The sequence below is a fragment of the Vidua chalybeata genome, chromosome 1 (assembly GCF_026979565.1).
Source record: "Vidua chalybeata isolate OUT-0048 chromosome 1, bVidCha1 merged haplotype, whole genome shotgun sequence".
NCBI lineage: Eukaryota > Metazoa > Chordata > Aves > Passeriformes > Viduidae > Vidua > Vidua chalybeata.
The window spans coordinates 84,889,788-84,906,676 of NC_071530.1; the positions used below are offsets into that span (position 1 = coordinate 84,889,788).

The 16,889-nt window shown below is 37.4% G+C and overlaps 1 long non-coding RNA gene across 1 annotated transcript; it reads left to right on the top strand.

Annotated features, from left to right (window-relative positions):
• Nucleotides 1-14,564: 14,564 nt before the first annotated feature.
• Nucleotides 14,565-15,498, top strand: LOC128796884 (uncharacterized). The gene is made up of 2 exons (XR_008433918.1): nt 14,565-14,750; nt 15,302-15,498. It is a non-coding gene; the product is annotated as an uncharacterized LOC128796884 (long non-coding RNA).
• The last annotated feature ends 1,391 nt before the right edge of the window (nt 15,499-16,889 follow it).

Here is a 16,889-nt window from a genome sequence, read left to right on the forward strand (position 1 = left end):
ATATCTTCCTGCTGAATTAAATTTATCATCAAATTCTATTTAAAAAATGTCATTTGGGGAGGAGTTTCATTTCTCTGATTCAGTTTAGCAGGACTGTGTGAATGTATAGTCACAAACTCATATTAATTGTATGAGAAACTGCTTTATTATCTTATCTGATATCATTCTCTCATCATCAAGACAAATTATTTCATTAAAGAGCACTTTTCAGGAGGCTTCTTAGCCAGTGCAGGGTATTTTCCACTGATGATGTTGTATAAACCATATAATTAAGTTGATTTTTTAATCTCCACTTAGAATAGATTAAGTACATTTGGGCTTAAAGATTTTTCTTCGTCAGACATTTTGTCCAACTCCTAGTTCACATCTGGGCCTTTTCTGTCTAGTGTCTCTAAATATTCAGTTCTTTGTTTAAAAGAAAGACAGCAAAACTGAAATGAGTCTTTCTACATGGTTTTCATCAATGTTGTATTCAGAGACAACTTTTAACTTCACTCATTTTGTATTTACTGCAGTGGGTTTCATTTTGAGTTGATTTTTATTAAGTTCATGTATTCATAGATAACCTCTAAAGTGACTACCCAAGGACCAGTCTTTCAGAATCTGTGGCAAGTCCATGTGCTGTGACCATGCGTTATTTTTCCTGGCCCCGGGCAGCCCCAGAGTGCCCGGCTTGGACGCCTCTGCTTCTCGGCGGGGCCAGAGCTTGTCGCAATTCCCGGACGCTTCTGCTGCTGCGCACCAGGGCGGGCTGGCCGTGCTTTGCGGTCGGTGCTAGGGAGGAAATAAAGAGGCTAAGGAATTGTCCAAATTCGCCCGCATGGATGGCTGGAAGGCTTTAATGGTTGCGGGAGCCGCGGTGGAGAAGCTGTGGACCGCTCCCAATTCCGCATGGACGAAAATGGCCCCGAGATCCAGGAGGCGTGGGGTTTTATCAGGGGCGGGATGAGGAGAGCAGAAGCCCTCCCACCCAATGGGGACAGTTGCCGTGGCGATGACGTGGACCACGGCACCCAATGGGGATGCGACAGGGGTGGACCCTGGGCTCCGGGCGAATTGGGTTGCGGGATCAGGGTGACAGACAGGGAACCTTCCAGAGGGGACTGGGAGTGGTTACAGTAGTGATGGGGAGAAGCTCCAATGGCAGGCAGCCTGGAGCAGACCGCCACAGGGGGATGAACGGGGGTACACAGAACTCGGCTGTCTAACATAGATCAGAACCCCTAATCTGAACTCAAACCTGGGATGCAACATCTCCCTGTTTTCAAAATATAAAAAAAGAAGAACAGCTGTTTGATCTTCTTTGCTGCTTGTCTCATTGCTGCTTCACTCAGCTTCTGCTCCTGGTGTTTCCTCTGCTGCTGCAACAGCTGCCCTTTGCAGATGGAGAGGGCTTGCTGCGTTGATGCTGGGGTGGTTCTTCCCTGGGTGTCTGGGGATAGGGGAACTGGGACAACTTTATTACAAACCTGTGGACTGGGGACACACACGGACTGGGGTGTCTGGAAGGGTTTTTCTGAGGCTTTGGGGAAAAAACAATTTTTAAAGAGATTCAACAATGTGCATCACCAAAGTTTAAGTAGAGTGATCTGACTTCCATTTTCCCCAAACCAAGAAAGGCTTTGCCTTTGTGAATTGCAAGGACTGCAGCTTCTATTTAAATCACAAATCAGCAGTAGAATCTTACTTTTTTTTTTTTAAAGAGTGATTTCCAAACACTGTATCTTACTGGGAAAAATATTGGACAAACTTGCTCACAGTCAGCAGGGCTGAAATTGTCACAAAACCAATATAATATTGTATGCAGCTAGGAGACATGGATTTTCATAAAACGAAAGCTAAGATCTACCTGTTCCTGTCAGAAAAGTTTGATAAAGAGGGGCTGGAAACCCTGTCTTTGAGAAATCAAGATAGCCCAATGCCAGGTAAGGAGTGCAGATACTGAATGGAAGCTAGTCTTAGTTTTGGACTTGAGACCTGTCTGCTTCTAGGTGGCACACAGACACTTTCCCATCCAGTCTGTAGGTTTTTAGGAATCAGATCTAGGAGCCTCTGTGCTGTCTAATCTGCATGTAGAGATAGAGTTTATTAAACTTTAATCCTCTTCAAAGTATTCCCAGCTGTAGCCTCCTAATCTATCACAAAGCCCTGGTCTCCTTGTTTTCACATTTCTTTTGCAATTGCCTTTATTTGCCTCATTTTCATATGAACTGAATATGCTTTAAAATTGTCTATATTTTCTTATGTTCTTGTTTTGCCCTCTTATTACTATCCTTCTGCTAAACCATATATAATCCACACACTTCATCAGGAGATATATTTTAAAAACAGATGCCTACATATAATTTCCTAAATTTCCCGTATTTTCCAATAATTTTGCTGATTTTTGAAATGTTCTAGACAGAAGTATCTACCTAATACAAATGTATACACAGTATATATACATGCAGACATGCATGCTTCATTTCATATATGCTTATATGTGTGTGTTATTTAAGTTGTTAATTTAAAAGGTAAAAAATATATTTAGGTGTATTAAATATTTAGTGAGAAATAAAAATCATTAATTTTAACAACATTGTACATAATATAGCCATAATAAATTTATTGAGAAAAAATCCACATCAGCTTTGATGAGAATTCTATACAAGAACTAATCTTTCAGATTTGTGTTTGCATTTAACAAACAATAAGTTAAAACCAGAGCCCCATATTATAGTAGAATCCAAAACGTTGTCAAATTGATGCAGCTCTCCTAAAGATATATTGATCAAGACAGACAGGAAGATTTCTGTGTTGTATCACCTACTTAGCAAATAGAAAAGCAGATCAACTAAAGGATCAATTAATTAAAATTTTCACTTTACACCTAGAAAATATACTGTGATATTGTCAATCACAGTTAGATCCGCAGGATCTAACTTCCAAAAAAGAGACACATAACACTGGTGCCAAAGGGTTTTCTGAGTTCAATTTACATTTGGATATTTTTTTTCAAACAACCCCAGGGATTATAGCCCCTGAACATAAGATACAAAAGCCTTTTATAAACTTAATTAATAAAAGGAATGGTAAAACTCCATTCTAGAAATGCAACAGAAAAAATCCCGTGTCTAAGGTGCAATTAATTATTCTAAAAGAAGGACTGCAGACACCTTATCAGAATAACAGCAGAGAGACCAAGAACTCCTGTAGGTATAAAGGGGGATGTAAAGAGTCAGGGCTAGGGCCAGTCAAGCATAAAGATTAAAAACTAGGAATCTCCACAAAGTACCTCTCCAGAGGTTAGAAATATCAACACATTCACAGGTAGGATGTCAGCAGCTTGTACAGCAACACCACTCTCAGCAACGTGAATCTGATTAATTGTTGCCCGTAGCAGTAACTTTTTGGCCATCTTGCATCCTCTTTGTGTTTGCCAGCACCTTACACAGGTTATAAAGCAGAAAAAGAAAAGTTCAGTTGGTTTTATCTGTGGAAGCAGAGCCCTGTTAGGCTCAGCTTATTATACAAGAGCAGTATTTTGCCAACTTTTTTATCCTGTGTTTGAAGACAAACTTAGTGTGATGCCTGCTATGAAGCTCTGCATGCATATGTTACAACACAGAGGTCAGATTCAATTTCTGATCCATGAGTCAGGTTAGGTAATCCCTGCCCTATGTCTCAATATGTTTCAAATATTTTAAAATAGGTGTCAGAGGAAATTGAGTTAACATTAATATTTCAAGCATCCAACAGCAAGCATAAGTTTATGAAATGATTAAAGTGTTTTAAAAAAGATCAGCTTCTGGTGAGCAGGAAGGAAGGAAGGATGATGTATGAATATTTTCCATTTTATTTATTGCCTCTTTCTTGTTTATCTGCACCCAGCAGTTCTATCTAGATAGCAGGATCTATCTCTGACTGCAGAGATAAGTCTGAGATGCAGGTCCTTGTGTGGGTTTAATACTAAAGAGATAGATTCCCAGTGTGTCCTGTAAAGTATGTGGGCCACATGTTCTTTTTGTGCCTTTGCAGAATGAACAAAATTGACTGCAGTGGAGCTCTCTTTTGCTTGTCAATTTGCTTATGATAATACATTTATGAAGGTATGCTATGGCATGGAGGTAAAACTCTGTGAGAAAGAGTATTTAAGTTTTTTTTTTTTTTAATCAGGTTGTTCATTAAATGACATACATTTCACATGTGATGTTAGAAATAGGTTGTCCTCTTACCTCTTCTAAGTATGGTACAAATTAAAGTTATCTTGGAAAAAAGCTCTAATAAATTCTGTCTGAAAACACTGCTCAATTTCAAAAAATATTTTATTTTTTTTTTTAATATGAAAACTGACACATGTAAGTACAAATATAGGAAAGTGTACATGAAACAGCTCTGTTTGTTATGTAAAAAGGACCAATTATACCTCCTTGTTTTTTCTGGATCGATTTGAATAAAGGACAGGTGTGATGACTTTTAACCAAAAATTTTATTTGCTTGTAACCAAAACTCTCTGAAACATTATGTGGATAAACTGAAAATCAGGAAAGCTTTTTTAGCTTCAGATAAATGAGATTATCCAGAGCACAATTCTAGTAAATTGTAGATAAATGAAGGAGTCACTAAGCTTAGCTTCCCATATATTTTTCCTGTTTCTCTTCAAATGGATGTTGCTAAGTTCCTCAGTTGAGTTTGTGTGTGTCTATATGTTCAACCATATAATTTTGTTATTTTGAAGGAGGGGAAACAGGGCTTTTTTAGATTTAGGAGAAGCTGGATAGATATTACTTTTTTTGAGTGTAACATCTGAATTAATCTGCCTGCAACCTCTTCAAAAACTAGCCACATGTTGACTTAACTGAACAGCAGTATTTGTACTACATGCTTCATACTGTGCCAAGTAAGTCACCAAGGCATTCAGTACAAGTTTTGCTGTCCACACATCTGTTGCTTGCCATAGCAAGTTTGACAATAACACATCCAGGAGTCCTCAGTGGAGCTGTGTAGCAGATTGTGCCATACTGAAAACACAAAGGAATGTCAGGTGATTGACAAGTCTTTAACACCTTTTTCAAAATACAGATTGTGCTGGGGAGTGTGTGTAAAAGTTCCCTACAGATTTCCAGTTTAGAAATTGATTCTAATCATAATTACAGGAATTTCACATGGATATTGCTCCATTTGGTTTGAAGGAATGACTCATCACTGTGAGTGCTATAAAGAACAGAGCTCAAAGAGAGTCTAGTGATTATGGTGGAACAGTTCCAAAGGGATGAATTTGAAGAAGTGTGCATATTAGGCCAAATAAGAAGTAAATGTCAAAGAAAAACTTGTAAAAGCTGGAACAAGCTCCTGTCATTTGGGCTGATAGAGGTCTATTTAACCTCAGTACCTGCTGAGAGCACAGGAGACGTATCTGTATCCAGATTCTGGTTTAAGTTCAGCAGATGACACTGAGAAGATTGTAGAAGCGTATAACAAAAAGACAGAGGTTAAATCCTCTTATAAATATAAAACACATACCCATAAGACTGATATAGGGTAAAATTGACAAAAGATTATACTATTATAACTGATCAATCTCTGATTAAAATAAGATTAAGAAAAAAATTCAATTTTACATCAACTACTTTAAAAAAAAATCTTTTCCAAACATTTTATGCAAACTGAGTAACAAAAATTTAGAGCAAACATACTTACTGGTTTTCATCTGACTAAACTTCTTTTTCCTCATACCTTGGCACTGGATGTACATTAATCTTAACAGAATATGATACTTCTCTAAAATAGTAGAAAAAGATACTTTAGGCATGATTTCTGTTTTTGATAACATGATTTTCTGCTTGGGAACCATTTTCCTTTGTATCCTGCATTTACTTTAAAAGAGAAATTTCCATCCTCTGACTTCTTTTGTCCTTTCTGTCAGCAGAGACATACTTTCCTAAATTTCTGTAATGGTCACACAGAGCAGAGGAATTGTGTAGGCAGATTACATAGTGTCAGGATAGCGTTCACATACATGAGTATTTGTGATGAAACAGTACCAGATGAGGCCACTGGACCCCCAACACTCATTTACAAATCTGCTCAAGCCTTACGAATGGCCTGGTGTGGAAACCCTCAGCAGGGGTTCCCTGGCATATCCTCAAGGCATAATTTCACTCTTCATTTTGATTATGATCAAGATGTTTAGTTCAAAACTGGAATATCAGATAAAGAATTTCCCTGTAAAGCAGTGAGGATAGATGCCTGTTGCCCTAAGGAAATACTTCTGAGTCATTCTGCTCTTTATTTTGGTAATATTGTCTTTCCTGCTACTAAATAAATACAGAGTGCCTAGTATTTCCCTTCATATGAGAAGACTTCTTGGGTTGTTATCTTTTATTGATTTTTAATCTGGAAAATAGATTGATCCTCCCTTAAAGTGGCATGACCCCATCCAGCTCAGAAAAAAGAGGGTTTTAAAATTATTAAATCACAAAAGCTACACATCTACTGGAATTTGAATCTATTCACATGTTCTTTGTGATTAATGATAACCTATAAGTAGAGTTTTAGAAACCATTTTCAGAACAGTAAAAAGAAAATGGGGTAATTTGTATTAGCATTCCAGATACAGTATGCTACAATGGGATATATAGGATTCTTAGGTAAGACTGAGAAATTGTGCTTAAGTGCTAAAGCAATGACTCTTAGATTAATAGCCAATTTTGAATGTTCAGAGAGCTATCTCTACTTTTACTATTGATTAAAAAAATTCACATAATTCTTTGTAATATAAAGGTAGCTACACATCACAGAAAAATATCAGAACTGCTCTATGTGCACCAAGACGAGCCCAGGTACAGAGCAGGATGCTGGGATTCCTGTTGTGCCTCTATAATTAATATGCACAAAATTTCCTCTACTGGTAGGAAGTGGAAGCTTTGCTGGCAAAGATGTTATGAGGTCAGTTTGGAAATAGTTCCAAAAGAGTGTTGTTGGAGTGCATCCTGTGTCTATATGCACAGTTCACGGATATTTTTGATGCCTCTTCTGGGCAGATGTGTCTAGATGGGAGTACTTGATTTCTGAGGTTTCAGGATCTGTCACAGCAGCCTGCACATAAGGATCTACTCAGGTCCCTCCAGCTCCAGTCAGCTTTATTTTCCAAAAGTTAGAACCACAATGCCATATTTTGATCTCAATCAAGTATTATATAATGTTGCAGTTATTGGATGACATTATGGAGAGTTTCAGTGGGGGCTGGGTACGATATTAAAGTGCTAATTATTTTTTTCACTTGCATCCCATTATAGAAACTTGTTTTCTTCCAAATCTGTATTATGAAGTCCGGGTTTGGATTGTCTATGCCCCTATGAAATCGTTTTGCATATTCAATTCTTTCAATTTTTGATTACTGCTTAGATTACTGATATGCAGGCTCTAGACTTATTTTTTCATTAAAAACTCTTCACACAATGTGTCTTGGACTCAAAATGATAGCAAGAAATGTCATAAAGCACCTGAGGGTAAATATGCAAAAATTCTTGCCAATAAAAATTGCAGTAAATCTATAGGTTTTAGATTTATCACCTCTAGTAAGCTGCAGTTTCTAGTGTAAAAAGTCATAAATTCTTATTAACATAGATAATAAATGTATCAAGACATCAACAGATTGATAGAAAAATTTAAGACTGGCATTTAAGAGTGATATTACTAAATGTCTTTTAATCAGTAACTTTTTCAAGAATGGTCGATAAGGGAAATAAGAATATTATTTGAAAATACAATTTGGCTATTATCTTCAATTTAAATATTGTAATGTGATAGAGTTTGCATGTACATGTGTATAGATAAATATGTATGCTGGAATGTGGAAATGTGGAGAAGTGGGGAAGTGTCCTGTGTGTGACTGGTGGATATATACAAAGGTCACGCATTGAACAGTGGGAATGTTAGTCATACCAAATTAACAGTAGTGTTTTAAAATTGATTAATTTCATTTATTCATACTTTAACCCTTATATTTAATATATTTAAGCTTTTATAACAGTGTGTCTCAGTGATCTGTTAGACTGTGGAGAGATTGCAAAGATTATCTTATATTAGAAAGTTCTCACTCTGATCAGGCTCACTAACCAAGCCATAATCAAGACCTAATTGTATTCTTCAGGGATTTGAATTCAAAGAAAACAGAATATAAGTAAAATTAAAACCTTAAGGTGTTCAGTAAAATTGTATTACCTACTTTCTTTGCCACCAAGAGCCCAACTCAGAACCCAAAGGCTCTGAAGACAATATTTTTAAAGGTTTTAGACACTTTCAAACAATGACCTTTAAAAAGATTTATCAATCTAAAGTATACATGTCCTCACGGACTTAATTAGACACCACTATCCAGCATGAGACTTTCACATAGTTTAACAATATGGAGGCATATAAAAATATTTTCTTACTCACACAGAAGTGAAAATAAGAAAGATGATTAAGTGGGTTATAGCATCAACTTGCATTTCAGAAAAACTATGTTTCAATCTCTGTTCTGTTCTATGTTTCCTTTAAAGGTTAGAACCATGACAACACTTAAATTTAAATTTTTAATATTTACATGTCTGGTCCTCAGATTGGAATGCACTGCAGTTTCTAGTCATCCCTTTTATATTATTTTTTAAAGTTCAGGAAGAGTCCTATGATTTTTTTTTCAATGTAATAATAAAATTAAAAAGAGAAAATTAGGATTCTTTCTAATTCCCTTCTATACTGAAAAATGATACTGTTTCAGGAAAGGTAGAAAGTAGTCCTTCCCTTAATAATTTATAAGTCTTATTTATAAAGGAGAAATATCTCACATGAGAAGGTAATAGAGCTATTCCAGTTGTTATTTTTTGCTCCAGTCACAAAATGTCCAACTAAAGATTAACGTCCCCCTTCTGAGTAGTCATATTTCTCTCTCCCTTATCTTCTGTATAACACTGGCCACAGTGTTATACAGTGTAAGAGGCTGTACATATGGCTAGGGAGACAGAATTTTTGTTGAAGAGGCATATAAAATCTAGCTTATATGGAGTAAAGGCAAGAGAAGGATATAGTGCTTCCTTGGTGATGTTGCTTCTAAGTGTGCATTAACTTCCAGGGAATTTAAGAGAGAGCCATGTCTTGAAGGCAACTAAATCAGCTAGACAAAGCTATAGAGTAGGGTAGATCTAAAAAGAGATGCCATTGATTTTGACCTTCTCTTTCAAGTGCTGGTTGTTTTCTGAGTCCATATGAAAGAAGGCATGACTAAGCAAGTGTGATCGTTAAAAAAAAAAAAAAGAGAGGGTTTTTTAGTTGTTGTTCTTTATGCTTTGCTTTTGACAAGTGTTCTAACAAAATTGAAAAAAATATGCTAAATCTAGATTTCCATTTCTGTGGAAAACCCACACTTCCTGACATGAGTTTTGCACTTGCATTTTCTTCTAAACAAGTGAGCATCTCTAAACTGGGATGACATTTATGAAAAAACGAATATATCATAAAAGAGAATTCTCAAAATTTCTCCACCCAGAATTTATGAAACAGCACAGCTGGGTTTCTCTCTCAACAAGGCCATCAGGTTTTCATTCCATAAGAACACTAAAATCATTGCTAATTTCCGTCATTATGTCTCCTTTATAAATTGGGAAGTGCTTCTAATTATGGTAGTCAATAAGTATGAAAATTTCTTGTAAGGAGATTGCATATAAAGTGTTGTCCTTTTTTTTCCCTTTTTTTTTTTTGTTTGTTTGTTTCAGATAATCAAAATTAATCTATAAACATTATTGTTTAATATTTAATATTTAATTTAATTTAACTTTCACTATTAACTTCCATATGCTTGAGGGAAAGCTGAGTGACAATTTAAAGTGATTTGATTTTGCCTCATGAGAAATGTCCACAATGATATCACCCCCAAAAAGGGGAGGGAGGAAAGTGCAAAAGGTAAGGTTTCAGGTTACCTGCTCTTTCAGGTACCAGTTCACGGGAACTACATAGGAATGATGATTATAGGACTAATGTCCATGTTCTTTCTTTCTAAGTACATTGCCTTGGCTAATCAGTTTAGTGATTCCTATATAACTTCAGCAGAATTTTCTAAATATCTTTACTCATGTCTAACCCATGGGAAAACAGAATCCTGTAATGTGTGGCTAAAGGTATGCCACAAAAGTGATTAAACTCCTGTGAAGAAGCATAAAATGTAGTTCAAATGTAAAAGTTGAAATCCAGAAGGGAAATTGAATATATTTTTATTGCCTAAATGTTTTGTATGGCTGTATTAATTCTGTAAAGTGCTCAGATAAAACTTGTAAATGTAAAGCTTGAGCTTAGAATGCTCAGACAACTTATCATTTCATTGAGCTTTCTAACATATAAAGATCAAACTCTGAATTTCAGGATAAAACAAATGCAGGATAGATAATACTGATTGTTTATTATTATCTTGCAGGTACTGAGTATTTATGGCTTCTTATCTCTTTAAACCTTTTCAGGGTTTGTGGAACAGTTGAGTCAATAAGAAAAGGGGAATGAGTTTTTTTGACTGTTGCTTTGGACTAACCACATACATTTTTACTTTAGTACACATGGGTGCCATGATTATTAGAAGTCATTTGCCTGTGACTGTTGTCCTCCAGCGATCCTTCCATAGTGACAAATGCTTTGTTCCTGAAAGCCTTAGCCTTCCAGTTTACTTGCTTGTCTTCAATGGGAAGAGATGGAAGAATAGGATCACTGGAAAAAATCAAATTTCACTACTAGTGTATTTGTGAAGATTAAATATCTGCTAAATATATTTTTATTATCCCAAATACTTTTTTAATGCTTAGGTGACCCTACCCTGAAATGAAAATGGAGGAGTTTTTTCTTACCAAGCAGGAACTGAAGATGTGTGAAAACAAAACAAAACAAAACAAAACAAAACAAAAACAAAAAACAAACAAACAAACAAACAAACAAAACCCAAAAAAACCACAACAAAACAAAAAAAAAAAAAAAAAAAACAAAACAAAAAGAAACCAAAAAAAAAAAAAAGAGGGAATTTAGTGAGACTACATTTTGCCAGAAAGTGAGTAGCATCTAATGACAGCAATAGAGGGCCCTATACTGCCACTGTCTCTGTATGAATTGTTTTTCCATAGTGAAATGCCTCACATCCATCCATAAAACTAATTTCTCTACTTGCTCAGTGCCCAATTCTGTTTTAATTCATTCACTTTGGAAGTGACATAACAGTCCTCTGGAATAGGTCATTCTGCTCTGAGTCTCAGGCAGATTATTCCACTACAGGCAGTCCCTCCCTGACTGTTCTGCACTGAACTGCTTTGCATTTCATTCAGCCTGTCTGGGTACCTGCCTCTGCAGCTTTGCAGTCATCTTGATTACATGACACTTTAAAAGCTCTAACAGGCAGGATCCCTTTGTGACTCTTCTTGTAGAAAATCACATACCTTTGAAAAAATACCCATATTTAGTTCCATTTGTAGGCTGTAAATTTCCTTTCCTTCTCAGTATTTTTAACTCAGCTTTTCTAATTGTGGCATTTTATCCTTTCCTCTTTCCTTCTTAACCCTTCTTTTTAACCTTTGTGAAAGCTGGGATATGTTCTTACATCTCCAGGAGCTGAACCTTTACATTAAATATAAAGTATAACAGGACTCATGATATAATCACAAGGGTGAAAAGCACCATGGAATGCAAGACAGCATGTACTCAGTCATCACAGAATCACACAGAATCACAGAATAATGAGGTTGAAAGAGACCTCTAAGATCATCAAGTCCAACCTATGCCCTAACACCTCAGCTAGACTATAGCACCAAGTGCCATGTCCAGTCTTTTTTTAAACACATCCAGAGATGGTGACTCCACCACCTCCCTGGGAAGACAATTCCAGTACTTTATTATTCTTTTGGTGAAAAATTTCTTCCTAATATCCAACCTATACCTTCCCTGACATAGCTTGAGACTGTGTCCTCTTGTTCTGTCAGTTACTGCCTGGTGAAAGAGACCGACCCCCACCTGTCTACAACCTCCATTCAGGAAGTTGTAGAGAGCAATAAGGTCACCTCTAAGTCTCCTCTCCTCCAGGCTAAAAAACCCAACCCCAGTTCCTTCAAGCATTGCTCATAGGGCTTGTATTCCAAGCCCCTGACCAGCCTCGTTGCCCTCCTCTGGACACGCTCAAGCATCTCAATATCCTTCCTAAACTGAGGGGCCCAGAACTGGACACAGCACTCAAGATGTGGTCTCATCAGCCCCAAGTACAGGGAAAGAATGATCTCCCTGCTCCTGCGGGCCACACTATTCCTGATACAGGCCAGGATGCCATTGGCTTTCTTGGCCACCAAGACACATTGCTGGCTCATATCCAACCGGCTGTCTCCCAGCACCCCCAAGTCCCTTTCTGCCTAAACACTGTCCCCAGCTTGTAACTGTCCCCACAGCCACACTGTCCCCAGCCTGTAACGCTGTAGGGGATTTTTGTGGCCAAAATGTAGAACTCAGACTTATTAAACTTCATGCTGTTGGACTCTGCCCATCCATCCAACCGATCTAAGTCTCTCTGCAGAGCCCTCCTTCCATCCAACAGATCAACACAAGCTCCCAGCTTAGTGTCGTCTGCAAATTTACTAATGAAGGACTCGATGCCCTCATCCATGTCATCTCTAAAAATATTAAATAGAACTGGCCCCAGCACAGACCCCTGAGGGACACCACTGATGACTGGCCCCAGCTGGATGCAGCACCGTTCACCACCACTCTCTGGGCCCGGCTGTCCAGCCAGTTCCTAACCCAGCAAAGAGTGCTCCTGTCCAAGCCGTGGGCTGCCAGCTTCTCCAGGAGTGTGCTGTGGGAGACGGTATCAAAGGCCTTGCTGAAGTCGAAATAGACAACATCACAGCCTTTCCTGCATCCACCAGACGGGTCACCTGGTCATAGAAGGAGAACAGGTTGGTCAGACATGACCTACCCTTCATAAACCCATGCTGGCTGATACTCTGGGCATCCTGTAAGTGTTATGTGATAGCACTCAGTATGAACTGTTCCATTATCTTACCTGGTACTGAGGTCAGGCTAACTGGCCTGTAATTACCAGGATCCTCCTTCCTACCTTTTTTATAAACAGTGTCACACTGGCCAGTTTCGAATCATCTGGAACCTTGCCAGTGAGCCACAACTCTTGATGAATGATGGAGAGTGGCTTTGCAAGCTCATCTGCCAGCTCCCTCATCACCCTGGGGTGGATCCCATCTGGTCCCATTGATTTATAAATATCCAGGTGGCCCAGCATTCTCTGACTGCCTCTTCTCGGATAACAAGAGGACCATTCTGCTCCCTGGCACCACCTACCAACCCCTGAGGACAGTTGTCTTGAGGACAAACTGTCTTACCACTAAAGACTGAGGCAAAGAAGGCATTAAGCATTTCTGCCTTTTCCTCATCTTTAGTTACTAGGTTGCCTGCCTCATCCAATAAGGAACAGAGGTCAGTTATACCCTTCCTTTTACTATTAATATATTTGTAAAAACTTTTATTATTATTATTTTTAACAGAAGTTGCCAAGTTAAGTTCAAACTGAGCTTTGGCCACCCTAATTTTTTTTCTACATGTCCTAGCAGCTCCCTTAAATACTTCCTGAGAAATCAGTCCCACCTTAAAAAGATGATACATCTATTTTTTATTTCTAAGTACTTTCAAAGCATCATTGTTCATCCAGAGAGGACATTTGCCTCGTCAACTCATCTTTCGGCACACAGGGACAGTCTGTTCTTTCACCCTCAAGATCTCTGCTTTGAAGCACACCCATCTGTCCTGGACTCCTTTGTTTTCAAGGGCTGTTTCCCAAGGAACTCTCTGAAAGTCTCTTAAATAGGCCAAAGTCTGCCCTCTGGAAATCCAGCGTAGAGATCTTATTGATATTCCTCCTTATTTCACCAATTATTGAGAATTCTATAATTTCATGATCACTGTGCCCCAAGCAGCCTTCGACCTCCACATCATCCACCAGTCCATCTTTATTTGTGAACAATAGGTCTAACATAGTCCCTCCCCTGGTGGGCTCACCCACCAGTTGTGACAAGAAGTCATCCTCCACACACTCTAAAAACTTTCTAGATTGCTGTTTTCCTGCTGTATTAAGTTCCCAGCAGATGTCTGGTAGGTTGAAGTCGCCTACAAGAACAAGGGCTGATGATCCTGAGACATTGTTCAGTTGCTTATAGAATAAGTTGTCCACCTCTTCATCCTGGTTGGGTGGACAATAGCAGACTCCCAGTAGGATGTCAGCCTTGTTGGCCTTCCCCTTAATTCTTACCCATAGGGAAATAACTTCATCGTCATTAGTTTCAATACCTATGACATCCAAAGCATCCCTAATATAAAGGGCCACCCCTCCACCTCTTCTCCCTTTACTGTCTCTTCTGAAGAGCTTGTAGCTATCCAGTGCAGTGTTCCAGCTCTGTGAGTCATCCCGCCATGTTTCTGTGATGGCGACTACATCATAGCTCTACTGTTGCACCATGGCCTCCAGTTCTTCCTGTTTGTTAACTATGCTGTGTGCATTAGTGCACGTGCACCTCAGCTGGGCTACTGACTTTTCCCCTAACACAGTCTTACCATCCTTGGGCCTGCTTCCAGACAGCCCAGATGCTTTCCCTTCCTGCTTCAGACCTAGTTTAAAGCCCTCTCGACAAGGTCTGCCAGTTCATGAGCTAAAAACTTCCTGCCCTTAACAGAGAGATGCATCACATCTGATTGCAGTAGAGCAGGTGCCGTAAAAGTTGCCCCATGATCAAAGAATCCGAAATTTTGCCGATGGCACCAACCCTTGAGCCACTTGTTAATGATATGAGTTCTCCTATTTCTTTCATCATTTTTTTCTGCCACCAAAGGGACTGAGCAGAACACTACCTGTGCACCTGACCTATCAACCACTTGACCCCGTGCCCTAAACTCCCTTTTAATCGCCTTGACACTCCTCTTTTCAATCTCATCACTGCCAGCCTGGAGTATCAGCAGTGAGTAATAATCAGAGGGGTGAATCAGCCCAGGAATCAGAGCAAACTAAAGTCAGGTTCACCTCAAGGTATTTAAGTAGATCTGCAATATTATGCATGGTCTAAAGAAACATTAACAATAAGAATTAGTCAATCATTTGCAGGAAGATGTTGAATTTTACCAAATTTTTGTACTTACATTTTTACATTCTTATACAATTAATATGAATGACTACTTTCCTAAAATGAATGAAATGTGTGTATTCATTAAAGCACAGTCAGGATGACTATCTCTTTTCTCTGTCTCTCTTTTTCATTTTCAGGTTATACATATGAAGCTATACTTTTTTCCCCATTACATTTAATTTTCATATTCTGAAGACACCAATGAGAACAGATGAGCTTTTTTTAGAACTCCAGATGGACTTCAATGGAGACATCTACTTGGATGTCAAAAAAAGTACATTATTTATTTTAATTTTGCCAAATTCTTAAAAATATATGTGTCTGATTTCCTTTATTCTTGGCTTGTTCTGGCCTCTTAGTCTGAAAAAGATGACAAAAATATTTTCTTTTTCCTTAAGTATATTTAGAAAAAAAAAAAAAAAAAGCCTAAGCATGCCAAGGAATGCAAATTTCTTATAAGATTCCATAAATTTGATGTGATAATATTTTTAAATATTTCAGATTGTCACTGATATTGCTTCAGTAGTTATTGTTCTGAACGATAACTTACTGAACTATACTCTTTAAGTGAAAGACAGGGCATGGAGAGAGAGCTATAATTATAACCACAGACCACAAAAATTCTAGGGCAAAGACCTTTTTTGTGATTAGGGCAGCTATAAGTTACTCAGCATCCTGTGGAATTCTCCAGTATCAGTGGTTATTATCACTTGAAATGCTACATTTATTCATCCATAAAAAATTAATCGTAGTGAAAAAATGAAAACATAAGATCTCTTTCTTGGTAAGAATTTTAAAAAGTTCTCATGGTAGTGTCTAAACAGATTAAAGAGTTGTCTAAACATACTTTGAAAACAAATAACACTAGGAAACTAAGCTGCCTTTTCTTAAAAAAAAAAAAAAAATCCATGCCTCTTTATCCAATTAACCAGAATAAAAAAAATCAAAAGGCCAAGAGAGTAAATGGACTTGTAAATCTATATCTTGCAATTATACATGCTTTGAATTGTACTATGTCAATTGAGATTGCTTTAAAATTTGCATGAAGGATCAAAAATAATGAATCAACTGTCCAAATAAGGGTCTTTTAGTTATATATATTTTTAATTTTATGCATGGTATTATTTTAATTTGATTACTTTCTTCTAGAATTGTCAAAGTCCTTTAAAACTTTCTCTTTACAATCAGGATGTCCACAAGGTGATGTTAAGCAGAAAGAAAGATGCATTTGTTTTATCAGGTGTCCAGAAATTAAGTATTAAGAGGATACAAAGAAGAGAATGAAGTGGAAATAAATATTAATTTTAATAATTTATATATCTTATAACTTCAAATGAAGATGTACAGAAGGTCTTGATTGTAAGTTCATCTTTTTTCTCATGAAATATTGATATTCATATTTAACTCTCAACAACATGTGCTAATGCTACATGTGTTTTGCAAATATTTATCTACAGAAAATACTATATATCAAAACTTATCTTAAAATCATATGTAATATTTAAAACATTCTTCATCTACCAGAAAAAGTATAACTAATTAATTATTGTTTGCTCTAGTGTCTCAAAAGTAATCTCGGGTAAATGATTAAAGTATTACAGCTAATTTTGTACTTTTGGGATATTTGAGTTATTTTCTTGGTGTTTTTTCTTCTGCACCTTTTTTCTTTTTGCTGTTTTTCATCATTCTTTTTTGCACTCCTTTCTTCTGCCTTTACATTTTGTT